Source organism: Pelmatolapia mariae, linkage group LG7, assembly GCF_036321145.2.
Source record: "Pelmatolapia mariae isolate MD_Pm_ZW linkage group LG7, Pm_UMD_F_2, whole genome shotgun sequence".
NCBI classification, from domain to species: domain Eukaryota; kingdom Metazoa; phylum Chordata; class Actinopteri; order Cichliformes; family Cichlidae; genus Pelmatolapia; species Pelmatolapia mariae.
In genome coordinates, this window is record NC_086233.1 from 61,442,444 (window position 1) to 61,458,543 (window position 16,100).

Here is a 16,100-nt window from a genome sequence, read left to right on the forward strand (position 1 = left end):
AGCCATCCAGAAATCTACTACAATAGGAAATCTAGGAGCCAGTTTTACCAGTACAGTGAAGAACCAGTGCACATTCACAAACAGAGATGACTGGTGGAGAAGAGAGGATGACGTGTATAGTCACTGTCACCGCACAGCTCTGGTTTAAGGTCTCGGAAGGGTTGACATCACACTTGGAGACTTTCATTCTGTTCTGCATCTCAAAGTATGAGGGGGTGTGTGGTCGGGGGCCTGGAGTCATCTGTGCCACTGCTTTAGTGGTCTTTCAATGTCTTTGGGATTATGCTGGCTATGATCAGAGATATCCTAGTCTCAGTGCATGCATGAGGACAGCATTTCCATTTAAAGCTTTGGCCTTTGCTCTGTCTTTGAGACTATGGGTCTGGGTTTTTATTATGTATGTATCCCAGGAAAAACTGAAAAACACATTCACATTTTTGTACTGCTTAAAAAAAAACTTTATGGAGAGTACTTGATCCTTATAATTTCACAATCACTGTCTGGATAAACAATTCAAAACTCTCACATCCATACTTTAAAGGGTTCTTTCCCCCCCATTCTGACTCCACATTTAGATCATTTTTGACAGCTATGAGGCAGTGCATTTGACTCTTTCATTTAAGACTGGCATTCAGGCTTCATTTCCTTCACTGCCCTTTTTCTTAAGGTTCACTTGTATTTTTTGTCATGGCCTTGACATGACTTTAGCTTGTTTTGTTGTTTTTTTTTAGGTTTAATTAAAAGACAAGTCTGTTTGCAACAATAACTGGGGATAGTTCCCTGACTTCTTTTACTATAATTCATGCCATTGCATTGAACACTCTGCTCAAATTATGTGAAGGTGTGTTTATGTCTGAATAACCATAAACACATCTTCATCATCATCACAACTAATCACATCACAACTAATGCATTTATTTTTTAAATAAATTCTTTTGTCAAAACAATTGCCAGAAAGACTTTGGCAAAGGGTGCATCTTTACTCGTAGCTCTCTTTCTTCTCATCTGAAGACACAGTATAGGATTTGAGTTATCTGTTCCAGGAAGCAAGACTGAGACAAGAGAAAATAAAGTGGCAATGTAATGCCAGAGGGCACTGCAAAAATTGATATTACAGTATTTTCCATTTTTCCCCCCACAGATTTCGATATAAATGGCAAACAATCTTCTCACCAAGCATCTCAGACAAGTTTGCACTTTGTAGCCAAATGAAATTGCCATTTGTTGTTGCCAAACACAAAAAACCAATCGGATTTCAGCAAAAAAATTTGTATAGCTGTTGACAACACAGTGGTGAGGACCACAAACTGTATTTAAAAGATGAATTAAAAGACGAACACAGCCAATGTGGCATCACTTATTGATTATGAACTCTGCATGCAGACTCATCTTTAGTGTTTTGGCTTGGGCTATGCTGCAGAGGGTGGAGGGTTGGGTCGTCAGCTAAAGCGTCTAAGCTTGGTTAGCAAGTTATATGCATAAATGTCATTGCTGTGGTATATGGGTGTTTTTATATAAGCACTTACAACCATGTTTTAAAAATGATCAACTTAAGTTGCCATGCTGAAGTCATCATTGCTTGTAGGTAAATTATTCATGTTTATTGTAATGCAAAATGTATTGGGTTCGGGGGGTTGGGGGGTCAGTATATGACAGTTGTCTTGAACATAAACCTCCACTGGAATTTCATTGTCTTACTGGAACCTGTAGGTCGCTCTCTAAAAAAGGCATGTTAATGTGAAACATGCCTCAGCACCTGTAGACTTAAGTTCTCACTAATGACTCTGGATATGGAGATAGTGGGGAATTTGCTGTATAGAAATTCTTGAATCAATTAATGATCTACGTGGTCTAAGCTTTTCCATTCTCTCATCTCCACATCTCTGAAAAACCTTAATGTTCTAGTCCTTTATGATAGCTTGTGTGAAGTCCTATTATTTTTTAGAGAGAAATGTTCTACTCATTGCTTCGTACAGTGGGAGCGTAAATCTAAAATGGAAATGTTGATTTGGTTTTAATGTGCTGTTGTCTGGGAACTATGGTTAATTTGCCGTTACAGCAAAACTTCTGTTCACAAACAGCTCCATCCTTCATGTTGTCCCTCTGTGTGCTGTTACTGCCATATATTTTTTTACATCGCAGGGATGATAGATCTGACCCATCTGACATATTTTCCAAGACTGTGACGATGTTGAAGTGCAGTCATGTGGCAAACTGGCTTCTGACTGTTGTCAAGTTGGAACGGCATATTGTGCATGCAAAGCAAGCATGCTGCCGGTATCGCTTCTTATCACACAAAGTCTTATTGTGCAAGACAAGCTATTATGTGCTCCATTTACAGGATTTCTGCAGAGAGGGGAAGCATTTTAACAGAAATAGTGGAAATCTTCTAAAGCTGCCATTATTGCGCCAGTGCTATCATATAGCGAATATAGTTGGTCTCTTCGGATTATCTGCGACTGAGTAGTAGTCTCCTACGGTGATGAGAAATGCTGAAAATCTTCTTACTTATCTTGGTACTGTATATTTGCATTGGGGATTTCCACACCCTGTTGATCCTGAATTCCTCCAAGAAAATATGATTACATATAAGAAACGTGCCAAGCAAACGGCCCCTCTCCCAGAGGAAAATAGAACATGTGTTTTCTATTGTTCTTCAAATGTTCCCAATGACCACACTAATTTTCCACTTGAGATTGAGCATGTCCTGCTTGCCTTTAGATAATATCACCTGAACCAGATTCTTAAAGCAAGTCGGTAAGCAGAGTCTTAAAGAACTTAATTCTTATTTTCCCATTTGTGCCCAATAATCTTTTCCAGCTTGATGAAATAAAATAAGAGGGATCTATCTGACTCTGATAAAATACTTTTTTCATTTGATATCTGACAGCTTGAGCTGAGCAGAATCATTTTCCCAGTTTCTTACCGACTATGGTGTGTAAAACCCCAAGTTCTTTATTTTTAGCCTTTCGTAACTCATGCATGTGAAAACATTATCTTTTTTTATCTTTTAGTTGGCCTGGGGTTTCACAAGTCCTGTTTTACAACCCACAGGAGTGAAATTCTGTACCAGAAGGAAGAAAAAAAGCCAATTTTCTGGCCAACATAACTTCAAGATAAATGCTGCTTGCAGAAATGAATTGCAGGTGTTATTTCAATCATAAAGACCTGTTTTGCGATGTCTGAGATTTGTGTTAAAGGGAATTGAAGAAAAGGAATACACCCAAAATTAGAATTTTTCAGATAAAATGCTTAATCTGCTTCTCCTGACATTTGTCACATCATGACAGAGCTTTTGTGTTTTTGTAGGATGGCAGAAAGGCAGATTTTAATAATTTAATAGACCGACACCTTTATATATCTATCAAAATGTCCATTTCAATACTTCGTTCTTTATGCCACAAATTCAATAACTTCCTAGAAATATTCCTCAAATATTTTGGTCTATACTAACATGATAGGCTCATGCAGTTACTGTCAATATGTTTGGTTGCATGTCCATGATGCAAATCTGATGTTCCACATCATGAAGACTCTATAGGACTGAGATCTGATGGCTCCAGAGGCCATTTTAATATAGTGAACGTACTGTCATGTTCAATAAACCAGGTTGATTTGAGCTGAAATGAGTGACATGATGCCTTATCCTGCTGGAACCAGCCATCAGAAAGTTTAATGTGGTCATAAAGGGATGGAAACGGTCAGCCACAATACTCAGGTAGGCTGTGTAGGTTGCCCAAAGAGTGCCCAGAAAATATCCCCTGTACCTGCACCACCACCAGCAGCTGAAACCTTGATATGAGGCAAGAGGGATCTCTGCTTTCCTGTTGTTTACACCAAAATTTGGCCATACCATTCCAGATGTCACAGCCGAAATTTAGACTTATCAGATTAAGCAACATTTTTCCATGATTATGCTGTCTAATTTTGTCAAGTGTATGGAAATTACAGCCCCAGCTTCCTTTTAATAGATGTCAGGAATGGCTCCCAGTGTGGTCTTCTGCTGCTGTAACCCACGTGCTTCAAGGTTCAACATGTGTTCAGAGGTGCTCTTCTGTAGACCCTTTTTTATTGAGTGGTTATTTGAGTTCCTGTTGCCTTCCTATCAGCATGAAACAGTCTGACATTCTTGTCTTGACTGCTTAAAAAGAAGGCCACTGGAGTTTCTTATCCTTCTTTTTAATCAGTCTCGATGACCATCAGCTGACTGATTGAGAACCTACACACCCATCTTGCCGTTCTCCTCTGACCTGCAGGTGACTGGATTTTTTTTTTCTGACCATTTTCTGCAAGTAAAAAGTAAAGTAGTTCTATGGGAAAATCCAAGCAGATCAGCCAATCTGGAACTAATAACCATGCCATATTCAAAGTAAATGAAGTTTCTTCCCTATTTTGATGCTTAATTTGAGCTTCAGTAGGTTGTGTTACCAATGTCGACATTCCGAAATGCATTATGTTATATAAAAAGTCAGATGGCATAATACACGTTTGAATTGTGGATGTCCTGCATCGTGTCATGCATCACATGATTCTTGAAGTTCATGTAATTTGTTTACAGTTTTTTATGTGTCAGTGCAGAAAAAAATCTGCTATATTATATCTTGAACCTTTGGAGGTGCAAAGAATTTACCTGTAGACATTTGCAGATAAAGGATATAATGAGACAGACAGAAACATACAGATAGAGACAGGGACTGGACCTCCCACTGATAATCACTGTGCTGAATGGGCACAGCCTTCTCGCTGGGTGGCACATCTTGTAAATGCCTGCTCTGACCAGAAGGCAAATACCACAGGAGTTGAACCACGTGCTTGGCTGGGCTTTCTGAAGGTCGTGGAATTAGTTAGTCAGCGGGACAAGCAAAAGAAGAAAGGTTTCACAACCTCACACAGACCCAAGTAGAGAGGCTGATGCATAACAGGTTGTTATTGTAACCATCCTGTGGAATGATTGAGTATTTGGTTGACTTTCATTGAATGAATTTCATTTATGTTATCCATTATGCATCCCATTCCTTTGCTACAGACTTGATACGTTTCCCATTCATATATCATAGTCGATGGCAGCAAGGCATTCTGTGAAGTCAGCCTTTTTTCCAGGGAGCTCTTTTACACCAGAAACATTCTGTTATTTGTGCAAGTCATGATTTAGGATAGTGTCCACTGGTCCAAGTGGAAACCTAAAAGATAATTTAGAACAATTGAATATATTACATTTTGGCTGAGGATGAAAACGGTAAATGTTAACCGCTGTTCATAACTCAAATTGTTTTCTAGATTGACTTGGCAGTAGTGGTATTTGCAGTTTTTTAAAGATGACACACCTTTTCTGTTAATGTCTGTTAATGTTTCTGCAGGAGACGTTTTGTTCTTGTACTGTTAAAGTTCTTGTGAGACAATTACGAGCTCCACAAACTGTGATGGCTCACTTTTATTCATCAGATTCAGATCACTGATTTGTGCTGGACTGGAATCAGATGGATGTTAATATTTTATTAACATCTAGGATTTTACCAGAATTAAATCCTGCAACCCAAGCGATGAACTTATTATTTATCATCACTGGAATTACTCATGCAGTTTATTACAAATTGATTGCATAGTACCAAATGGAATTCTGCAGAAGTAAAGTTACATTTGTTTCTTATGGCAGTACCTTTTAACAGTTTCTTTAAAGTTCTATGTTTTCAAAACTGAATTTAATATTAAAATGACACATCCTTAGTAATACATATTAAAAATAAAGGTACATTATTTAAGGTGCATGACATACTCCAAATTAATGTAAGTTTAATAATATATCCACATTGTTCATATTTTAATGTTAAATTGCATTTTCACATCAATCATTTTTCAACATGTAAAAATTGCATTATTCCTTTAAACAAAAAAAATAAATAAATAGTGTTAATACAATTTTCATCCATGAGTAGTACCTGTAGTTCATCATGACATTTTATTCAAGCAGAAATTCTGTAATTTACTGGATGTATTATAAAGTGTTTGTGATGTGCTACGTGGTGTGGTGGTTAACACGTTCACCTTACACGTGAAAGATCCCTGGTTTGGGAGAAGATGAAAATCCGGCCTCAGGGGGTCACAATCGAGTTCACTCCCAGTGCTGGTCCCAAGCCTGGATAATTGGAAGGCTTGCATCAGGAAAAGCATCTGGTGTAAAATCTTTGCCAAATCAATCATGTGGATTCATCTGCTGTGTTCACCCTTTGGGAAATAAGGGAAGAGCAAAGTGAAGAATGATTTGACTGTTAGAGTAGCATCATTTGAGAAAAAGTGCTCGCTAAGGTTTCAAGTATTGATTATCAGCATCTAATTGATCGTTAACAGTACTGACTGCTGTTGTCCATAAAGCCTAGTCTACACTGGGACAAAGGATAACTCTGGCAAAGTTTTACACAGAGTAACTTTACCAAGTGATGCTCTAGGGATAAATCAAAGGTCAAGTAAAGCTACTTTGACTTGTTTGAACTCATTATTTTTCTCCATCCAGTAATTTTCTGAGGCCCATGTGGGGCCAGGTGGCAGGGACAGCAACCTAAGCAGAGAAGCCCAGAACTCCCTCTCCCCACCCACCTCCTCTAGCTCATTATTTTCTTAAAAAATGAATTTAAAAATAATGATATGGAATTATACCAAAATATAATACAAACAAATTACAAAAATGAAAGGAAAGAGGGTGAGGACTGTAGGGAAGATTCAGCTGCAGTTAGGAAACAAAGGCCTAATTTAAATGGGCTGAAACAGTTCAGAGTTTCAGAAGTGATTTATGCAGATTTGTTTAAACTTCTATAAAATTATTTCACACTGATCAAAACCAACATGCAACAGCTGGTAAGACCAACGAGTGACCTCTGGATTAACCTAGTAAACAAGCATTACAGGTAAATCGTTTTTCCTGATGTATTTATGCCAAGCGTCCTTTGAAGCTGTGTTGAATACATTCTGTAGGCTTTGAAGCCAGGTGGCTGAAAGGACCAGCTATTCCTGGAATAAAACGTCTACATTCATTCCATAAAAAGACAAATGCGCCGATGCACTGAGGGGTTTTTGTTATTCTGTGAGTGACTTGTTTACTTCAGTTAAAGCAATTTAAAAAACATAACACTTATATGGTTTGACCTTTCAGCCATAAGGGGTTTGGACCGTCTCAGTTTATTATATTCAAAGCGCATACTGCAAGCAATATAATTCTCGGTCAACTTTGTACAGTAAATCCAGAGTCCATCTAAAGCTGAATGTTTGATGTGATTTAGGTCTGTCAAAGTGTGAAGTGGGAGCTGTCGCTTCTCGGTATCTTAAACCCAAGCCACTTACTGTAGCTGCCATTCCTGTATGCCATGAAATAAATCTAACTATAGTGCCTTTTTGGAGGCTACATCCTGGAGCTGTTGCAGATGTTCCCATGAATAGACTGTGTGTGAAGTATTCTGGTACTTGTTAGGGATTATTTGAATCGATTGCCATGTCTGTGTCAACACAGATTTACAGGGCAGCAAGTTTCACTGAAGTCTTTGCTCACTTCTTACAGTTAACTCATGGAAACTGTGTTGTGTGAGTCATGGTGGTGAACTCATTTGTTCTGCAGGAATACGATACAGCAAGGTGCAGCTAAATAGACTGGAAATATAGTTAGGTCTGTAAGTACTGGGACAGTTACTCAGTTTTTGTAGTTTAGTCTCTGTGCACAAAAAACGGTGGATTTGAAATCAAACAGCCAGGATATAATTCAAGAGCAGACTTTTAGCTTTAATTGAATGAGTTTAATAGTAAAAACCATTCCATTCACTGTTTAGGAATTACAGCCATTTCATACAAAAGCCACTATTTTTGGAGGCTCAAAAGTAAGACCTGTCCCCTCAATAAGTTACTTGAGTTCAGGTGTTGAACTTGCATTCACTGGAACTACCACAGTGAGGTCCAAGTAAAGGAGACCATCATTAATATGAAAACTGAAGATAAACCTATCCCAAGATTAACAACAACTTTAGGAGTAACCAGCTCAGCAATCTGGTACATTCTTAAAAACAAAAAATGCATTCGCTAGCTCAACAAAACCAAAAGACATGGAAGAAAACTTGACTAGATCATCATAGAATTCTCTCTTTTCTTGGTTCAGAAAAGCACGCACCGAAATGATGGAAAAAGAAAATTATGGAGAAGAAAAAGGAACAGCTTATTATCCAAAGCATACCACATTGTCTTTCAGACGTGGTGGAGGCAATGTCATGGCATGGGAATGCATGATTGTCAACAGAATCAGGTCACTAGTGCTTACTGATGATGTGCCTGCTGAAAGAAGCAACAGGAAAAAATCAAAAGTCATACCAGTTACACTCTGCTCAGGTTAAGCCAGATGCCGCAAAACGGACTGGACAGCACTTGCAGTGCAAACAGATAATAACGCCAAAGCATTCTGCAAAGGCAACGCAAGAGTTTCGCAAGGCAAGAAATTTGTTTGTATTTTTCAGTGGCCAAGTCAGTCACCTGATCTGAACCCACAAACAAGCGGCAGCTGAAGACTGCTGCAGTAAAAGCCCGGCAGAGCATCTCAAGGGAGAAAACACACCATTTGATGAGTTCTATTCTTCAGACAGTCACTGAGTGCAAAGCATTTTTAAGTATTAAATTACCTTTGCGTCTCTGCCGATGGGGGGATATGTTTAAAAATAGCAATCAACAGAAACAGTTTACATTTCTAAAACCCTTAAATTAAGATGGATTAAAGTTCCCTCTGTACACCACTGTGGTGTCATACAGAAATACAGAGGCAAAATTAGTGTGTTACTGTGTTATTGTTCTTAGTGCATGTGCTAAATTCTTATAATTATGAAGTGGTGATTATGTGTAGACAGAGTAAATTCATATCTTATAAGTCTTATCTTATTATAAGATTAAGATAAAACTTAAGATAAAAACATTCATTTGGCATCAACCTGAATCAGAATTGTATATATGCGTGACATTAACCTGATTGATTGCTGTACATTGTGCTGATTTCAGCCCCTTTGAATCAAATATTCCTTCAAACATTCTTTTACTCATACTGTCACACTGGGCCAACATACCAGATACTCTAAACCAGGGTTTTAATAGTTTTGCAATTTTCATTAGTTTTTATTTTTATTTAGTTTTGACTTCAGATTTTCAATTTTATATCAGTGTTAATTAGTTTTTACCAATTGTTTGCTAGTTTAGTTTTTATTTTTTTGAAAATCCTTAGTTTCAGTTTAGTTTTGATTAGTTTCAGTTATAGTTTTAGTTGTGTTTGCAATAATTAAGTGTAACAAAATCCCAGTTTCATCATATCAGTCATGCTCTTCTGCTTATCCTTGGGTATGTTGCTATTCCAGCTACCATACCCTGCACCCTGGACAGGTCGCCTGTCTGTCGCAGGGCTAACACGCAGAGACAGACAACTCACATTCCCACCTATGGGTTCTTTAAATAAATAAATAAATAAATAAATTAGGGCAGATGAACAACCATTGATACCAGGCAACTATAAAATGTATATCTTGGCCCCAATGAGACTATTAACTCTTGCAGCACCGGGTGTTCGTAATTTTGGTTCAAGTGAATTGATAAACTTTTTGAAGGCAATTGACTCACACAGTTATGTAGATATCCCAGTCCTGTTGTCTCGGGATACATCACGCTGCCTTGCCTGGGGTTAGCTTCTGTTTCTGGGGATGAGGGTTGAGTGTGCTCCCTTACCTTCTCAAGGTAAGCTAGCTTAGCCTTCTTGTGCGAGCTTTTCAAGTGCACTTTAAGGTTTGTGGGATTTTTTTCCCTTTAGAAATGTCCCTCATAATTTGTCTCTTTCCACTACAAGACACTTGCTTTATCCAAAACACAGTCATATTCAAAGTAATCCCAAATTGGACTCTGGCGATTTCTCCAGACTTTTCCTGACATGATTCTGCGCGTGGATGGAGCAGCGACACAGACGACTCAACTAACATACTGCCACCTGCTGGCATAATGAGATACAGCAAGAAAAAAATCTGGAAACTAAACTTCATTTTCACCCTTGACTATTGTATGACACGCACACATCAACGAAAACTAAACACATTTTTGCTATAAATTCAGTTAATTTTAGTTAGTTTTGTGAACACTCATTACAGTTTTAGTTAGTTTTCCTTTTTTTGTTTTTATTTTTATTTCCGTTAACGAAAATGTTTTTTTACTTCTAGTTTTTGTTATTTCGTTAGTTTTCGTTAACGATAATAACCTTGCTCTAAACACGCTGTGCATGAAATCTTGACATAAAACTAATGAAATGCGTGTTGTAATGGATGTCTGCGCTGACATCCTTCCAAGAAATCACCTCAAATAAAATCATTTTTAAACTATGATGAATTGGATGTTCTTGACTTCAGTTTCTGCTCTTTAAGTTCTGTTAATGGCAGTGTCTTGCTGGCCGCTCACAGCATATTAATCATTTCTGAGTGTTGCTAGTACAGGGAACACTTTGGAACTGGATTTAAATAAGCTCTAGTTTTGGCAGAGTAAGTGCAAACTGTGAGAAAAAAAAATAGCAGGAATGATAATCTGATAGTGACAGAGGAGGCAGCTTTTGGCTTCAATCAACAAAAGTATTCAATGTTATCTGTCAGTTTCTGAGAAAAGTCTCAGATTCCACCACAATTCTTATGCAGCTAATGCAGATTTGTGGTTGTCTCAAAATCAAAGTTGTTGAACTTGTTTTCCAATCCTACATCAGGAATAGCTTTCTTTAACCCAAGACCAACCTTTCCCACAATCTCTGACTGCGATCACTCAGCTTCTCTTTGGATGGATTTTTATAGCAAGTACTTGAAATACCAGTAGTCTGTTGTGGCTCACTAATACAGTAGTATTTAGTTAAATTGCGATGCAACATCTTCATGTCTATTGAACATAAAAATAACAATAATTTAATGATCATTTTAAAAATCACCACTCTAATCAGTTTTTGTTCCTTGATTACAAATTTCTTCTAGCTTCACTTTATGCCCTACTTATTGGGCTGCACTTGGACCTAATCATCTGCTCTTAGCTAAGCAGTAATGCACTTAATTTTCCTCACGTTGATCATAGAGCGTACTGACAAAACTACTAGATTAACAACGCATTTGAAAGCACATACATTTTCGTGGGTGATGTGGAGAGCACAGCAGGTCATTTTGGGTTTATTCCATCTTGCCATATGTTTCCATTTTTTATTGTTTTGGTTTTGTAAAGCGAGGACTGATCTCTCTCTCTCTCTCCCACACACACACACACACACACACACACACACACACACACACGCTCACACAAAAGATAAGAGCCATCAAGTCGAGCAAGAAACCATGAATCAAATGTCCTGTTTTTCATGGTATGATGATGTATTGTTTGAATCTGCACACCACATGGTCAATAAATTCTCCTGGACTATACCTGGATAAAACAGCTCTTCTGCATTCTGCATGTAATCTCTGTTTGAGACAGAGCGTAAAGTTTGTTGTACAAATATCATGAAATTAACAAAAAGATATTCTTTAATGCTCGCATAAATGTTGCAATTCTCCGATTGAAACAATCAATATTTTAGTGGTTCGTCCCAGGCTTCTCGTTGTTGGATAGCACTAAGATGACCTTTGGATATGATGAATTCTACAATTCACTGTTACAAACAAAAATGACATGAATAGCCACTTGGGATAATTCTGCATCGATACGACTGCCAGTATTCAGCTGAAATGAGAATGAATACACGTAGACATTGAGGGCTATCAGGAGGGGCTATGTGCTTACCTGCTGCTCTCTGGCAGGTAGCTCCATGCCCTCCTGGGTTTTAAATGCACCTTAGAACACACATGCATCAACACTACATATGAGCGGGTGGAGGGAGGTTTGGAGTCTTCTCACACCCCCGTTCTCTGCGGCCTGCTGGAGCGGGGGGGCTAGGAGGAGGAGTTGGCCGTCCGACTGGGGTCTGGAATGTGGGGCCTCCCTGCTGCTGCGGAGTCGGGGCGGTCTGCTTCTCCCCACTGCAGGGAAAAGGGTAACACCACCTGGGTCTGGGCGCAGTTTCCCCCTCCAGGGGCAAGGGTACCCAGACCCGGTTCTTAGAGTACGCTTGGGGAGTGTGATTGTGTGTACAGCGTCTCTTTATGTCTGTCTCCACGTTGGTTGAGTGTGGAGTAATTGCATATGAGAGCATGAGGGTGGGAATGGATGTTTGTATCTGTGTGTGCCTGTATGTCTGTGTCTATATGTCAGGTTGGGTATCAGACGCCCCCTCTCTGGGGACATCTCAGGCCCTCCAAGGTTTGGAGGCCTATCTCCCCCCACCACTTCCCCTGCCAGTGGCAGATGCCCTCAGACATCGATGCGTTGGTGGTTCTTTGTGTCCGGGGATGGGCGTCCAGGTACACACCGGCTCACTCCTTGGTGGCTGCTTATCGGGGCCTGGAACCTGGGGCTCGCTCGGGCCGCTTCGGGGATGGGGTGCCCTCGGCCTCTCGGCCTGGGGCTCGGTCACTCAGGCACAGCTGGCTGCCGGCGGAGCTCACGGGCACGTCACTGCAACCCCCCCTGGCTTCTGCTCCGCGGCTGCTGAGTGATCCCTCATCTGGGACTCTCCTCAGCTCTTTCTGGGATAGTGGCGCGGCTGCCCCTCTGTTGGTCTTCCTTGGTCTCTTGTGTTCTGGGCGCCTCTGGATGTCTGGAGTTTTGATCTCCTCCATACCTGCTTCATGCCCTGGAGGACGGGGCTGTGGCCCCCCACACCCTCTAGCAGATCATTACATGAAGGAACCTTTTAAAAACAAGCGCGCTCATGCTCACAGGTGTACACACGGGTGCTCACACACACAAACTACACCCTTTTTGGCTCCTACCTCAAAACACACTGTGCGCTGTCGATCTTACGTGCTGCACAATGTCTAACATTAAGTATTTAGTGTTATATTCCCATATATCATCGTGATGTTGTTTATTCTATTGCTCTCGTTTTCTTCTGCTTGTTTTCTTTTTTTCTCAACAGGTGATCCAGGTGATTGATATTTGTATTTTTTGTCTGCTTATTTTGTTGGTTTTTGTTTTTTGCCCTTTATCCCCGTCCCTCTTCTCCGCTGTTTTTTTCCCCCTCTTTCTTTCTCCCTTTTCTTTTCCTCATTCAAGTCTGTCCCGTATCTAGCAAGTGAAAATAAAAAATAAAATAAACAATAAAATGTGAATCAAATGGACCATTACGGCAAGGCTGGGATGGTCCATTTGGTAAAGTAAATCCGTTGGGCATCTTTCTTCACCTTTAGACAATAATTCTAATGGCAAAAGAACCAAACGGGACAGGCAAAAAAAAAAAAAAAAAAAATGAAATGAGAATGAGAATGACTACAAGGAATTTGCTCTTGAGAAAAAAGTGCGTAGACTCACGTTACACTTTAACCTAACCTTAGAGCTCCGTAAATGCCATGAATCTTTGAAATCCAACTGAAAGATCAACAACAAGTGCATTGGAAGAAGCCTTGAGTTCAGCAAGCAGAGATGCTTAAAACAACGTTAGCTCACTATTACAGAAGTAATATTATTTTCCCATGACAGCTAAACTTACAGACACATAATTAAAGGCCTAACTTTGGTTAGTGTGAGCTTCGAATAAGGAAAAGTTCATAAGATGTTAAATGATTGCATGCATGAGAATCACTTCTTACCATTGTGGGATATTGTATTGCAGCTATCATGCAAGAGTCGATCATTAAAAACAAGTTTTAGGGCTTTTAAGATGTCAGTCACCGAAAGCAAAACCTCTGTAAGTAGGAAGCTAACGAGTTTCAGATGGTAACACTAAGACATTGTGGCTTTTCATGAAGAAGGGAATGTTTTGGCTCGCTATTATGATCGTGTGGGCCCACCATATGCACGACAAGCAGTTGTTGTCATACTCAAAGCCATCATTACCATCAGACTAGATCATTTTAAGTACGAATGTACTTTATTTTGACAGAATATAAAAGTGTCAGTGTCAAACGATCCATGCTTGTTCGTTATTAAATAGAGCTACAAAAACATTAGTGGGAAAGAAAGAAATGACTGAAGCGTCAATAGATAATTAGCATACAGTGGAAATGGAAATAGTATTCAAAATGTAGAACTGAAAGAAATGCTGGGCAAATACAGTTTTTTACCTGGGATCATGACTTTGTCATGTAGCAGACCATCACTTCAGGTATTATGGCAGGTATCAGTGCAGTGTCTGACATACCAATATCCTTAGGGTGTATTTGACTTTGAGAAATGCTGCGGTTGCAGCATGAACTGAATTCACTATTCAAAGCATTCATTAGAATGAGTAATGTCTTTGTTTTTATGTTTTGAATTCTTGTTTTTGGAAAAAAGAGAACATGCTGTGTTAGATTTATTATGCTCTAAGTACTTAGTTTGATCATGTAAGCGGGTAGCATCCTTTTAATTTTCTCTTACAAATGCCCCTTTAAACTGACGATGAGGAGGAACGTGTCAGCATCAAAGGAAAGGGGGAAATATGGCTCCTTTTATGTTTACATCATCTGTGATCGGTTCAAAACCTAAAGCCAGTTCACTGTAATAATGAATCACATGTGACCAGTTTCTTTATGTTTTACGGTCACCGTTTATGATAAGCGGGCTGTAGTGTATAAACACAAAGAAAAATCATGAGAGTTGCTGATATGTGTTCCATCTGGGTGTGTAGTAAATTAAACTTGGCTCACAGGCAGCTCATCTGCTGAACCTTCAGACAAACACATATACAGGATGAAAAGATCAATCAGTTCTCGGTGTCTACCCTGCTTCTCAAATATTTGACTTGAATACAGACACCACAGCTGAGCATTTCATACAGGACACCTACCAAATCAAAGAAACAGCCATTTTTAAAAAGATGAAACACTTCTTTTACTAAGTAAGTCTTTTACTCATAAAGATTGAGTGTGGAATTAAACTCACCCAAACACAGGAAATTGTACCATTTGAGGTGGAGTAACCATATATACAGTTTGACTTGTGATTATAATAATAATAACAATGGATTGCATTTATATAGCGCTTTTCGGGACCTCAAAGCGATGATGCATTGCACACGAGCCCACACTGGGGTGGTTGTAGCTCCGGGGGCAGAGCAGGTCATTTGCTGATCGGAAAGTTGGTGTTCGATCCCTGGCTGCCCCAGTCTGCATGCTGAATATCCTTGGGCAGGATACTAACCAAGGTTCTCTCCATCTGAGTATGATTGTGTGTGAATACTAGATAGAAAGCACTTAAAGTACAGAAGAAAGTGCTTGCATGAAAGGATGAATGAGTAGGAAAGCACTATAAGAATCAGTCCATTTACCATAAAGCTAATGATCAACTGATTATCAGACACTGCTTTCTTTCTGCAATTACAATCATCTTCACTCTGATATTTGTCTGAGCACACTGATGCATGCTCAATAATGCAGGTAGGTAAAGCCCAAAAGGCTGAGTCTGTCTGGACGTAGCGTTTTCAGAGGGAGAGACGTTTCGTCACTCATCCAGGTGACTTCTTCAGTCTCAGCTGACTGCAGGTTTCCCCAACCTTATAAACAGTACATTTGCGCAATGTACTGTTGATTGAGGCTAGTTTTAGTCATTGTGCAAATGCACTGTGACAAAACCTTTCTCTCACTGAAAACACTACTTCCAGATGAACAGAATCAACCTTCTGGGGCAAACCTGAGATGGTTTGGACCTGTGCAGAGGAGGGATAGTGGATACCGTATGCTAGGCAAAAGATCTTGAATATGGAGCTGCCAGGCAGGAGGAAAAGAGGAAGACCTCAGACAAGATTCATAGATGTAGTGAGGGAGGACATGCAGGGGATTGGTGTGACAGAGGAGGATTGCAAGAGATGGAAGCAGAAAGTCCTCTGTGACAAACCCCTAAAGGGAACAGCAGAAAGAAGAAGAAAATTATTTTAAGCAAACAAAAAAGTGGACAGTAACATTAAAGATTTATCGATTAATAAAACAAATATATACTAGCCAATCAGAAATAATAAAAAATGTTATGTTAACAAAACTGCAGTATCAATAGGTGCAGCATGACAGCCA